We start from the raw sequence: 14,695 nt of genomic DNA, 5'->3' as shown, positions 1-14,695 counted from the left end.
ATGCTCAGGCCCCTGCATTGAGTAAAAGTTCCTACATACTCTCAAGCTCTTTAATATATGTAAAACTAAAATTATTAATGTCTTTATGCACTATCCACAAGATAATGGCTCCCTGTTCTTATAAATCTCCCCCAAAACATGGTGGGCTACTGGCTCCATGTTCTTATGGCCTCCTCTGCAAAGAAAACTCTCCTGCCCTTCCCCCCCTCTGTGATGGAAACAGCTGTGTTCACATTGTTCTGCAGAGTTGTCAATTGTATGCTTAAAAAATAATAAAAAGGTAAAGGTGCTATTTTTCAATTTTTGTCAAAAAGCAACTATGAAAGACAGGATCATTATTTTCGCTAAGTGGAGACACGAGCTTGTGACAATATCAGATCTTAATAACTTCTTGCCACAATTTTATGCCACATTGTTTCTCAATGAGACCAGGGTGGAAGAACGATCCATTGTCACATGTGTAATTCTTTTATTAGAAATATTTTGTCTTGGAACATTGAAACATGTCAACTGAAAGGGAAAACCCCAGACAAACTAAAGCCGAAAGCAGTTTTTAGAAAAGGTATTTCCACCGATCATAAGAAACCATAAGAGAGAGAAAATATGTTCAGACTTTTCAAAATAGGTGTAAAGTTTAAATATTAATACAATACCCTAGGCTGGGAAACTGCCTGAAGTGGAAGTAAGAGAAAAACAGTCATTTCTGGCTTAATACAACTGTCTTAATGTCAGTTTTCCAATGAGGATCTGAAGTCAGAATAAACCACAGTTTCAGAGTCTGGTTAGTAAACTGACATTAAACCACAGTTCCTCATTTGAAATGTAATGGAATTGTGGTTTAAACCAGGTGTGGAGAATCTTTGGCCCTCCTGATGTTGTTGAACTACAACTCCCATCAGTGCCAGCAAGCACGACCAATGCCCAGGAATTATGAGAGTTGAAGTTCATCCACATCTGGAGGGCTCAAAGTTCTTGACACCTGCTTCAAAGAGACCAAGATTAAAGTGCTGAACTTGCAAGGGAAGGAGATATGGGGTGGCAGAGAGTGTAGGCCTGCAATTTATTGTTGCATTAATACATTATGGTTTATTAAAGCACAATCTCTACATCCAAAACGGGCCCAAAATGTTGATGCATTGGATGATGAAGGCACTAGCCTCTGGGAACTCATGCAACTTTGCAGCCTTTTCTATGAAAAGAGTGGATGATGAGCCCAACATTAGGCTGGTAATGGTAAAAAAGGTAAAGGACCCCTGGCTGGTTAAGTCCAGTCAAAGGCGACTATGGGGTTGCAGCGCTCATCTCGCTTTCAGGCCGAGGGAGCCGGCGTTTGTCCACAGACAGCTTTCCAGGTCATGTGGCAAGCATAACTAAACCATTACTAGCGCAATGGAACACTGTGATGGAAACCAGAGTGCACGGAAATGCCATGGAATGATCACAGTACACTATAATGTGCCTCACTGCACTCCATTTTCTGTATGTGGAGGAAGTAGAACGTGGTCTTACGGTCCAGGCCTATGCATATTTGCTCAAAAGCAAGTCCCACTGAATTCTGTGGGATTAGCTCCCAAGTATGCATAGTATTGCAGCTGTACATTGCAATGTCAAATGCGTTTATTCTGGATGAAGTCCCACTGAGTGGAAGTGGACTTACGAATGCAGTCTGACAGTATGATCATTTAAGGTGCTCTTTGTCTATTTTGGTAACTAACACACACACACACACACACACACACACACACACACACAGAGAGAGAGAGAGAGAGAGAGATGCTCTCACATAATTTGAAAATTATTAACTTTTTCTTTTTAAAAAAGCAAGTAGACATCATTGATTACTCAGATTTGTTGCCAGGAACAGATGGACAAGGAGCAGGAACATTTTACTTCAGTTCTAGATGCCTAAATACCCCTGCTTCATAGATTAGTTGTTAATATCAATTTTAATGGGAAATGTTATTTCCAGGAATGATAGAACAAACATCAACCACAAACGTATCACACAAGTGCGAATTTGGGGTTATTGCACTTAGTCAAGTACATATGTAAGTCATACAAACATATGACATGTAAATGCTAATACACTTTCTTATATCTTTAAATATCTATGCTAGTTCAGTGGCAGTATTTCTCTTCCTCCAACCCTGCAGTGCTAGTGGGATCTGGTTAAAGTTCACTTTGTGACCGATGAATGGAAATCAGTAGACCCAAGGAACTTGGAACTTCTGAACAAGCATTATTCACTCTTTAATGAGGTCATTAAAGCATATCTATTTAGCCCAGCAATGGAAGAACTTACCAAAAGTGCAAATTAAATATGCCTTGAACCTTCTCAGGACCAAGTTGTGCACATAGAAACAGAGTTCCATGTGCTAATTGCACCCAAAATTTATTCCCATATGCAGATGAGTCTCAGTCTGTCTCTCTCTCTCTCTCTCTCTCTCTCTCTCTCTCTCTCTCTCTCTCTCAGTTCCTACTGCACAGGTCCAAAGACCCATTAGATTTTATTGCGCTGATCACCTGCTTGCGAGAGTGGGAGAGTAGTAAGTCAAGCCCACTTTCCCTCAACAGCTGATTGGTGCTTTCCAAACTGAGCACTGTCTTGCGACTCCTCCCATGCCCCCTATATCCATGCCACACTCCTCAATGGCTCTGTTCCTCACTCTCCCCAAGTGCATTTGCCTAGCATCCTTGAACTATGATGTTCAATGTTGCTTGCCTTGATGGAGAGAAGTGTGGGTAGGCAAAACCTCTGACTTTTATACAGCTGAAATACAACCTACTGTACAAACGTAAGAATCACAGTCATTGTTCCTCGCACTTATGCCTCTAGCCCTGCCCAACACTGGCACACACACAAACATTCCTTGGCAAGAAGGTTGCCCATTAAGAATCGTAGCCTTTGGGCTGAAAAAGGTTCCCCAATCCTGGTTTAGACTATAAACTTCCCTGTCTTAAGAGAGTGGGGCAAGATTAGGCAATATAATCAGTTCCAGAAAAGGAGGGAGAGACTGATATATACAGATAAATGGGTGATGTGTTTAGAGGGTCATAACCTTCCCCAAAACTATTGCATATCTTCTTTTTGCTGAGATTTTAAAAAAGGTATTTTCATTTTAAAAAACGTAAAAGACAAAACAAGCAGAGAGCAAAACTTAGCACAACGTACTCCTACAATGTGTGCCCACACTCCATTGTTAGTGTAAGTCCAGAGGCAATGGCTTAATACAGACACCCACTGAGTATTATCTTATGATGGCCTTGCATCCTTGAGAGCCTTGCCCACGACATGAAGACTTTCACTTGTTTTCTGTGCGAATGACCTATCAGACTGTGTGGGAATGTTTGCACAGCACCATGCCGCTTCTGCCCTCTTCCACAAACCAAACTACTTCACGCCTCTCTTCAGATTAGCACCGTTGGTAAACAAAGCTAGCTCTCATGAGTGACTGCTGATGTCAGCAGCATGCGAATGGCATGTGGAGAGGGGCATCTGACCCTTTGCCCTCGTTCCCAAAGTGTGGGGATGGGGTGGATTGGGCGGGAGAGAGGATGAAGTCACCAGGGAGATTTCCCTTCCATTTCCTCCCATCAGGCTGTCTGAACAATTAAAGGGACAAAGTGAAATCTAAGCAATGCTGCATTTGTGAATGCTTGTTCCCTTATTGCACTACCCAAACCAAGATGGTGATAATATACTGAGGAGCCTCGAGAGCTTTTGAGAAGTCTGTGCTACAAGGCAATACCAGGCCATTGCCTCAAACACTACATTTCAACATTTCTCGGTGAATATAAATCAAGGGACATAAACAAGAGCTGGGGTGGAAAGGAACCCAGTAGTGTTATGATTAGAAGTGGTGATTTACACATGGAGGATTGTTCCCCTATAATAAAGCTGTTTTGTAAATATCCAATTTATCTTGGCCATATATAAACACTTGCAGACCTGGCAAGAGATTGAAAGTCTCTATTAGAATTTGGGGTTACTGCACTTAGTCAAGTACATTTACATAAAAAACATCAACGGTTGGTGGTAAATCTCTCCCTGTTGGCAGTTTGTCTTTAGAGAGATGAGGATACAAGGCTTCCTAAATGTAATTAAAGCATGGTAATCATCACACTGGGGGGGAAAAAGTTTGGGTTCTAGCTAAAATATAGCATGGGCTTTTGAGATCTGGCTTACTGCCAGAGCCCTTGGAAACGTGCTGAGTTGGAGGCTCTCCTATTCACCAGTGTCTGCTTTGAGTGCTGCATTAAAAAAAAGAAAGAAACCCAAAAGCAGCCCAACCAAAACAGCAGTTTTGCAATATGCAGGAAGGTAGAGACGTTTTCATACACAGAGACAGGAACTGCTGCTGCAGCGAGTGCCAAAGGCATGCTTAACGTCAAAGGTTTGTATGCTTTAAGATGAACTATTGCTAACCGTAACAAAATGTCTCAATGCTTGGATATAAAAATAAATGACCAAATGATGTTGCATTGTCAGCGGTCCAATTTCAGAAAGGAAAGTTTTCAAGTCATTTTGCAGGCACTTGCACAGTATCTGGTGTACATAGAGATGTTTTCCACACTCACCCCAAAATAAGGTGAAGGTTGAGTTTGCCACTTGATGACTGCATGACTTGATGCCTACAGAGCTGCTGCAGTCACTTGACATTGCCTCACCCTCACTGGTGCACAACACTGTGGGCGGTTCATATGGTGAACCAAGAGACACTGGCTCTTGAGTAACTGACTGATGAGACGTCAAGGAGGTGCGTACATGCATGAATCACCTCTGGGTTGTGAACTGCAACCTGAGATACAACGGCATATGGCACTGTACCAGCACGGCCATGATTAGAGATGTTGGGAGTTGTGGTCCAACAGAACCTGGGGAAGGCACAGTCTCCCTGTTTCTGGATAAGAATTACCAATATGCCTACAATACATTCAAGGAGTGAATTCAAAAGTGAGATTAAAAGAACTGGCCCATGGGCTGCAGGTTCCTCATCCCCAGTATAATAAGTATTAGTTGATCCTGGAGTCTACGGGAAATGCTTAGTACTGTACTGGTATTTTTCTAATACAAAATGAACTGTAGGGAGTAGGCCTCTGTAAGAGCCCCCACTGTGCTGTCCTGACCTAAACAAAGTGAGGTACTATCACATTGTCTCTGAAAGACCATATTCCCTCTGAAAGACCATATTCCCTCAAACTTGCCTGGGTTTTGCATAGCTGGCAACCTTCCCTTTTTTGCGGGAAATTCCCTTATTTCAGTGCCGTTTCCCGCTGCTTCCTGCTGCTATCCCGGATTGTTAGATATCCCGTAGACTATCTCTGGGACAGGTGAGTCTGCTGATCCCTTATTTTCAAATCTGAAAGTTGACAGCTATGGTTTTGAGATGTTTGAGGGACATCCTGCCATCCTCACAGACACCCTTAGGGACGCGGGAGAGAGCCTTCTTGGTGGCTGCTCCCAGACTTTGGAATTCCCTCACTAGTGAAGCTAGCCTGGGTCCCTCCATGTTATTTTTCCGCCAGCAGGTGAATACAATTTTGTTCCAAGAGGGTTTTGGGATGTTATTTTTCTGCCAGCAGGTGAATACAGTTTTGTTCCAAGAGGGTTTTGGGAACTGGCTACTTTTAATGAAAGGGCTGCTGCCATGCTCTTTTTTATTGCTCTTATTGGTATGGTTTTAATAGATTTCATATATGTACATAGTTTTAATTTTATAAGTATTTGTTTCTTAATGATTGTCTCCCTCCCCGATGTTTCTAGCAGTTCTTATTTTTATTTGCCTTGAGTCGCGTCAGAGAAAAAGGCAGAGTCCAAATAAATTTATAATTATAATAATGATCTTCCATTCTGTCTTCCACACATACATTGGTAAAAGGCGATTCAAAATGTGCTTAAAGTGGCAGATGTAGATTCTAAATATAATCGTCTACTCTAACTAGACAGTAAGGGTAGAAAAACAAGAAAAACAGAAGACCTAATTAATTGTGAGAAATTTTAAGAAGCGTTTTCCTTAAGTGTATGTGTGTCCCCTTTAAACAAGCACACTTCCTGATTAATAGTAAAGCATAAAATGAAAAAGAACGTGGGCATTGAAAGCACTATTCTCTTTCCCTCTGTGAATATAGCATTAAGAACAAATACCAACTTCTAGGGTTCTAACATTTTGAAACAAGGGGTTTCATCTTGCACTTTCAGGAGATCATTATGGAAAACCTTTGGTATACCTTGGGGAAAATGTATTCTCCTTTGACAGCTATTCTTTTAATAGTTGGAAGCATAATTCTGCTTTGAAGCTGGCCATGCACGCAAAAAGGTGCCTATTATTTTAAGCCGTATGTTTTAAAAAAGTTATTTATTTTAAAAGGATGTTCACCATATTGGTTTTATGGTTCCCTTCATGCAATGGAACAAAAGCCATTCTATGAAACGATTCTGAACTTGGACAAACTGTATTTAAAAAAAAAAAAACCACTGGGAGGGGGAAGCAAAGTTCTTCTCTGTTTTTATCAAATTTGATTGCTGCAGCTGTTCCCAGTTTCTGTATTTTAAAAATAGCCTTATTCAGTGCCTTGTTGGCTAAAGGCCAGAGTATCATTAGAACATGATGTACAGAAAAACCTCTATTCAGTTACAGATACAGAAATATATTTAAGATCAGTGGGGGTCATCTGAAGCAAACACTTGTAAAGGGAAAATGGAATTTTAATGTGCTCAGACCATTCGCTGCTTTTAGCTGGATATTTAAGAAATTCAAACCTGATATCTTCCTGTTTGTCCGGGCGATATCAGATTGCTGCACATCATGCACAAACAATATGAACAAATCAGGGCCGTTTCCACTAACAGAAATAGATCTTGTTCTCAGATTACTTCTAACAGTTTTGGCATTTACTTCAAATGGTTTCTAGTAACATTATACATTTCAGTGGTCTATAAACATGCCCTTACCTAGAAAAGAAAAGATACTGGAACCGAGAAAGTTGAATCAATGCAATCTGCATCTGAGTTGTGCATCTTGTTACATTGCACATCTCACACAGTATTCACATGAATAAAAGACAGGCCACAATTAAGGATTTCAATTAAGCCCCCTCCCCCACTCACCACCCATAAATACTCCATTTATCAATGTTATTTCCCTACCCTTTCCCACCAAGGAAAACATTTAAGTATGTGAAGATATCTCAGTGCCTTATGCTTTTGTGTTTTTACCCATATTTCCTAGGAACGTTCTTCCTGGTCCAGCCCAATTCATGCACAAAAGCAAATGAGTTGCTTCCTAGGGGAAGAAGAAAAATCGTACCCATTCCTGCTGTAAGCAAGGGTGGAGGCACCCTCGTTGGCTTAGATCTTTTCAACCCTACAATCCAGGACCACTTGCTGTTTTCAAAGGAGTTCATATGCCTGCACCTTTATCAAGGTGACGGCTGGGGTTAATGGCAAGGAGAGATTGTTAATGGAGAGAAACAAGTGGCGCCGGCATCAAAATTTGGCAGTGAGTATCCTCTTCACCGCCGAACAGGAGTGCTCCTGTTTAGAGTTCTAGCCAGCTAGTCAGTCATGCCTTCCCCCTCCAAGATACCATACAGTATACACTGTTAGAAACTGAAGGATTTTACTCCTCTTTCACCAGTTTTTCATTTCCCCCTTTTTCAACTTAAACACAACATTCCATGGCTACTTGGGGGCGGCTATCCCTGCTAGGCTTTCCTTTTGAAGGACACTTGTACTTTCGCAAATCCAGCATACTGCTACCCTCCCTCCGGTTTCTCAGCAGCTCCACTTTGGCTGAATTTCTGTCGGCACTCAACACCGGCATTTGCTGTTAGAGGGATGGACTGCTGATAGGTAATTATAAATGTGAGATGAACCAGAGTAATAAAAACTTCAGAGTGCACAAATAAACGTGTTTCGGTTCTCAGGCATTTGGTTAAATGGAAACTAAGGTCACATGTTGCAGTTGTCATGAGTATTAGTATCCCCAAGGAGAACAGGCAGATGAAGAAACTTAAAAAGTGCACATTATACATTTCTGAAGTTTAATTATGCTACCGTGACACAATTCTATATACGATATAGAAAAGACATGAAAAGTCAGATTCCCCATACATATTACAGTGGTACCTCGGGTTAAGTACTTAATTCGTTCCGGAGGTCCGTTTTTAACCTGAAACTGTTCTTAACCTGAAGCACCACTTTAGCTAATGGGGCCTCCCACTGCCGCCGCCGCTGCGCAATTTCTGTTCTCATCCTGAAGCAAAGTTCTTAACCCGAGGTATTGGGTTAGCGGAGTCTGTAACTGAAGCATATGTAACCTGAAGCGTATGTAACCCGAGGTACCACTGTATTATTATTATTAAATTTCTATACCACCCTATACTTGCAGGTCTCTTATCTTCCTCTCCTCTCAGACAATTAGATGTATGGACTATCTGTAGGTGGCTTATGTTCTCTAAGTGCACTAAACACTACCCATCCCTCCACAAGGCAACTGTTTCAAATTTTTAAGCCAGGCCTGATGCCTAAAGACTCATCTGGTCCAGCATCCTATTCTCACAATGGCCAGTTAGATATCTGTGGGAAGCCTGCAAGTAAGACATGAAGTCAATAGCACTCTTCTCACCTGTGATTCCCAGCAACTGGTATAATATATGCTGCTCTTCAATATAAATGTTTCCAGAGCATCTCATATGGAGAAGAGGGGAGAGCCTCTCAGGCCTCCTTCCTTGACCAGCAACAGCCCTGCAGTGCTGCCAGTTGGGTCTTCTTACCCAATAGGTGCTGTCACCACCACTTTTTTGGGGGGGGTCACGTTCAGCCCCAGAAGTAATGGGGAAACTGGGGAGAAACCAGTTAATTGTTAAATCCTGGGACCCCAGACCATCACGCCTTCCTCCAGCCAATCCCTTGCAATTGAGACATAGCATAAAGCCAACTCTCCAGCCCTCTTCTTCTCCTGAGAACAGGGCAAATTCCTGGCTTGACCCTCTCTGGTCTTAGACTTCGAACATGTGGGTTCCTGAATCTTGAGGGTGCCAACTGCACAGTGACTCCACTACAGTGGTACCTCGGGTTACATATGCTTCAGGTTACATACGCTTCAGGTTACACACTCCGCTAACCCAGAAATAGTGCTTCAGGTTAAGAACTTTGCTTCAGGATAAGAACAGAAATCGGGCTCCGGCGGCGCAGCAGCAGCAGGAGGCCCCCATTAGCTAAAGTGGTGCTTCAGGTTAGGAACAGTTTCAGGTTAAGAACAGACCTCCGGAACGAATTAAGTACTTAACCTGAGGTACCACTGTACTCCCAATTGTGAAACTTTGTTAGGAATAACAGGGGGCAGTCCAAGAATTGGGGCCCCAAGATTGAGAAAGGCTACTATAGAGTATCAAGGAACCATTGGGGATCTGCTCTGACACGTACTGTGTCCAGGAGGCATGTAAAATGCAGAGCACACATATGCCAACTTGAATCTTTCTGTTGGGGCAAGCCAGATGCATTCCTTTTGTTCAGACGCACATTATAGTCAGGCAAATGCACTTGAGGTGAACATGCGACAGGACAGTGACTGTGGGAGCTTTGGAGAGTCTTGCGGTGCAGGCAGAAAGGCCTGGAGGGCTTCATTCATCTCCCAGGACTGTGGTTTCCCACCCTGAGCAGCGGACACTGGACTGTTCAGAAAGCTTCTGTTGGACAGTCCTGCGCAGATGCCATAGTGACAAAGAGAACCAGTTAGCATGTTGGACTAGGACCTGAAAGACCACGGTTCAAATTTCCACTGGGCCCTGAAGCTCAATAAACTAATTAGTGTGGGTTGTTGTGGGGATTAATTGTGCAGGGAGAGATCTATGCATGCTACCTTCAGCTCCTTGGAGAAAAAGTTAGGATATCAATGCAACAAACAAACAGTTCATTAATGGTCAGGATGGTGGTCTTTTACATGCATATGGTACGGTTCCTTTGTGCTTCACAGAGAAGCAGACCCCACATCTGACAAACACTTTCATAGGCTACAGCCACATCAAAATCTGTGCAAGTTGTTACAAATGTGTGAACATTCAAGCAAGGTGGGGGACGAGATGCCACCCAAACTTTCTAAGACCTCTCTGAGATCACAAACAAGCCACATCACAAACTCTGGAAGCACCAATAGCTGCTTGAGGGAAACTGTATAGGAAATAATGCTGAAACCTGACAAGGCTCAAAATCTGATTGGCAAAAACAGGGCTTTTGTTCCAACAATTCAGCTTTAATAAAAATACAGTGGTACCTCTGGTTATGAACTTAATTTGCTCCGGAGATCCGTTCTTAACCTGAGGTACCACTTTAGCTAATGGGGCCTCTTGCTGCCGCCGTGCCACCAGCGCGCGATTTCTGTTCTAATCTTGAGGTAAAGTTCTTAACTCAAGGTACTACTTCCGAGTTAGCGGAGTCTGTAACCTGAAGTGTTTGTAACCCGAGGAACCACTGTATATGAAATAAGCCGCATGGGCACATTACCAAAGAGGCATACTTCTCCAAACTGGGATAACAAAGTGTGTGTGTGGGGGGGATATTTTTTCCTCCATGAGGAGAAAAGTATCATGCAGGGAGGAAAAACAGCAGATAGGGCAAATGCAACACCCATGTGAAGTCACCCTAAATTATGCTAATGAGTAAAGTTTGGGTGAAAGTGTCTGATTTGCATATCTATGTTCATAAGGAGGGAGGGGGAAACCTGGTGGCAGGATTCTGTAGCCCCCTGCTGATAAGAGTGAATGGAAAAGATTGCTTGATCATATTTGGCAAGAATCCTTTTTTAACAAAATATTGAAATAATTGACACGGAGGGCTGTACTTTAGGCTTAAATGCATGCCTCAATGGGGCTATTTATGTGCTTAAAGTTAAGTGTGCGGACGAGTGCTTTTCAGTGCCGTATTTGTGTTTCAAGGGCTCAGATGAGAAAATAGAGGCCTTTAAAATAATGGTTCTTGTAAATCAAGACAACAGATAGAGTGGCTTTAGTGCAAACCCAAAGGGTGCTTTGCAACTCACACTGTGACTATGTATGATGTGCGCAGTATAATATTTTCTCCTTCCAAAAGCATAAGTCATCTATACATAGGAAAGCAACAGGGACATTTTAACCTCTCCTTCTTACAAAAAAGGGGGGGGAGCCCCCTAGTCTCGACACTAAGTCCAGAAGTGCAGGAGATAACTTGCAACACTTTGAAAAGAATGAAAGGAAGTGAATGATGCAGGTGCACTAATAAATGGGTGGTCTCTGGATTACAGTATTTATGTGTGCTGTGTTTGAGCTAAACATCAACTTAAATGTTACACATACAAAGTAGCACAACAAGGACATCTGTGTTGGGGGGACGAAACTGGCATGGCTGACACCTCCAGTGCCAGGTGCAAAGGAAATGTCAGGGCAGCTTGAGAAATCTTGACAGCAAGCATCTGTGTACATCAGATTAGCTCCTACACTCCTAGCCCCATCCTATGCATTGGAGTATTTTATACATCTGGCTCCGGATTATGTGATAAATTTCATTCATCCCGGTGCTGGCTCTTAGTTTGAAGATGGAAGTCACACAATTCCCCCTCCCCACCAACAATCTGTATCATCTTTGATCTGCTTGGATGAGGGTAGCTTTGCATAAACAAACAGCCTCCTTCAATACAGCTATCAGTTAATAAATCACAGGCTGTGTTTTCAGAGGCTTCTTTGTAGTGAGCTCTAGAACTAGAGTTTTACATGACAGACTTAAAATTCAAAATTTGAGAAGCCTTTCCAGAGTAAAGTCACTACTGGCTGGTAGAACAAGAATGCTTTTAAGTCCCTCTAGTTTCAATGGGACTGACCCACTAGTAAACTTATTTAGGATTGCAGATGTTTCTCTCAATTTCTCATTTTCCCAGCCTTAAGTTCAGTTCTCTGCATCAGTTTGGGTATTTTTTTAAAAAAAGTATTCAGGAAAATTCATCAGTGTTTTAGACAAATTTCTCCTAATATACATAAATTTGTATGCAATTTTGTCTCATTTGCATTTTTTTTACAAATCAATTCCCCCTAATATAATGGATTTTTGTATGTTATTTTCATGAATATTTGGATTTTAAAGCACAATTACTTGGCTAGATAACTTCACTTCCCAATTCAGAAAAGCGAAAATTTCAAAGGATACTTAAGTGTGTGTTTTTTGTATTGCTTTGGCAAGCAAAAATCAGGGAGTTTCACCTTTACATATGAACTGAATTGAGTTTCTCCCTCCTCCTTTAAGAGGACTAAGGATGTTCAGAACCATGGAATGATGGACAATAAAAAGAAAAAAGAAAATGGAGAAGGCAGAGAGAAATGGAATGGAGCATCCCAGACAAACAGGACTTTTTTTTGGCAATACAATTTGCAAGCAACTTGCCCAATCCAGATTGAGACCTCAACAGGGAACAAAGAATTAAAACTTACTGTCCCCCAAACTAGGGTCTGGATCTGGATCAGGGGTTCCTGTATTGGACGAGAAATCCACAATGTACCCTGCTCCCAGCTGGACGCAAAAGCGACAAGGTTTTGCTAATAATATGCAAAAAATGATCCTTTATAAATTACACCATTTGGATAAAATCTGTATGTCCATTTCTACTAACATCCACGAAAGGTTCCTACTGATATCACTGGCATGTTAGACACTCATAGGCGATGTAAGATCTTGCTTCCACACACTTCCTTCAGGTTTATTACCAGAGTTCACTAGAATGATGGAGTAAGAAACTTTCATCTGTGCCGACTACACCGCAGAAACCATTAAATAACTATCAAGTTCAGCGCCAGAAATATACATATGAGAAGAGACCCAAATGATTCTATTGCTGTGTTTGTGTAAAAGTTGCATTATGATTGTTTACACTGTAATCACGTCCTCTGATGAGAAACAGTTTTATTCTCCTGACAACTGAATTTTCAACTGCCCATCCTCCAACATTTTCCCCCCTAACAAGAATAGCACAGAGCAAAACTACACACTGAGGATTGTGGTGTTACATCTTCAGTAATTTTTCCTTTATTAATTACATTGCCAGGGCAAGTGGGGGAAGAAAGAGTTATCAATTCTTAGAGAGAGAGAAGTTCCCATTGACACCAACGCAAACTGTTAAATCTGCTGGTAGCCATGCACACTGGGTGTGGATTTAGGCTGGGGAGGGAAAGGACTACCGGTAATTTCTTCTCCCCACATGCTGCATTCCTGATAAGAATCAGAAGCCCTCACACAATTAATTAATTAAATGGGTGGGGGGAAAGACACAGCTGAATGCTATGTAGAAAGTGTGTATGTGTGAATGAAATTACTGACCCAAATAATCTAAATATTTCATATTTTAAATGCATTACACCCATATTAAAAGAAATTGATAAAAGCTAAATAATGATATATGAAAAATTATGGAAGGTTGGTTTTAAATGAAAAGTGCTCTTGCAAATTTTAATTCCTTGTTTTTCATCTTTTTTTCTTGTTACTTAGATTTTTAAAGCCAGACTCCTCCATTATTTTCTGACCTGAAATGAAGCACCATCTGGTGTGAGCATGTTGAGATTCGACGTAAATGAAATGTAGCTGTTTTTCTTGATAAGGCTTTAAAACTTATAGGTATTCAATTAAAATTTTTATTTTAAATACTTTTCTTTTAACAAATATGCTGCAGTTTAAGAAATAATGCAAGTTCCCATAATCAGAATGATATACCATTAACCTATTTAATATTTCAGTTCCAGAAATCTGAACTTAAGTTGGGACTGGGAGTATCATTGCATCTACGTTATCTGCCCTAAATTATGTGAAATGTGCAACACCTAAATCCACTGAAAGCCAGCATGGTATAGAGTTGTACTTAGGCTAAGGAAACCTGGGTTCAAAGCACCATTCAGCCCTGATGCTCATTGGGTTATCTTAGGCCAGCCACTACATCTCTGACTAATCCAGTGGTAGCCAATGAGTTGCCCAGAAGTTATTAGACTACACCTCCATGATCCCTGACTATTGGCCATGCTGGCTGAGGCTGATGGGATAGGGCCCAACAACATCTGGGGACAGACGGACGGGGACCATGCTGTCTACTCCAGACCTAACCAATCTTCCCAAATTGCTGCCCTCCAGATTTTTTGGACTCCAACAACATCAGGAGGGTACCAAGTTGGGGAAGGCCAGTTTAATCAAACTCACAGCAATGCTGTGTATAGTATCACATATGGTACCTTGATCTTCTTGGAGCAAGAGTGAGATAAAAATGAATGGTTTTGGGTGCTTTTAACTATGTATGAACAGACTGTATGACTTTGTACATACATAAATAACCACAAAACAGTACCAGCTGCTGTGCTATACATGAAAAACATGAAGCCTTGATCTTATGGAGGACACAGATTAATTTCAGGATTGTCTCATGCTTGTGCTGCTGCACAATGCACACAAAATCATAGGGGTTTGTCGTGGTATGTGACACTGGGTATATTGTGTTGTGTGTGCGTTTCATTGGTTGCATTGTGCATGAATGCATTGCAGCATGTAAAAATCTAGCTCTCCATTTGCCCCTTGCCTACAAACACTCGTACTGCAATTAATCAGTCTTTTAAGGTGCTTTGTGGGACTGTGTTGTGTTTACTTCAGTAGCCTAAAATGGCAACTCCTCTGGATTGGAGTAGAAAAGTTGGT

The 14,695-nt window shown here is 41.6% G+C and overlaps 1 protein-coding gene and 1 long non-coding RNA gene across 8 annotated transcripts in view; one reads left to right on the top strand and one right to left on the bottom strand.

Moving 5' to 3' along the window:
• Positions 1 to 14,695, bottom strand: part of DGKB (diacylglycerol kinase beta) — a 248,765-nt gene that overhangs the window by 12,596 nt on the left and 221,474 nt on the right. The gene's annotated exons all lie outside the window — the stretch shown is intronic.
• The window catches only part of LOC310745880, an 85,499-nt gene that overhangs the window by 53,785 nt on the left and 17,019 nt on the right, over positions 1 to 14,695 (top strand). The window lies entirely within an intron of this gene.

This window comes from Podarcis filfolensis, assembly GCF_964270895.1.
Source record: "Podarcis filfolensis genome assembly, chromosome: 12".
In the NCBI taxonomy this organism is placed as follows: Eukaryota; Metazoa; Chordata; class Lepidosauria; order Squamata; family Lacertidae; genus Podarcis; species Podarcis filfolensis.
Note: the sequence above shows the minus strand (reverse complement) of the source record. Positions and strands in the feature narration are given on the sequence as shown.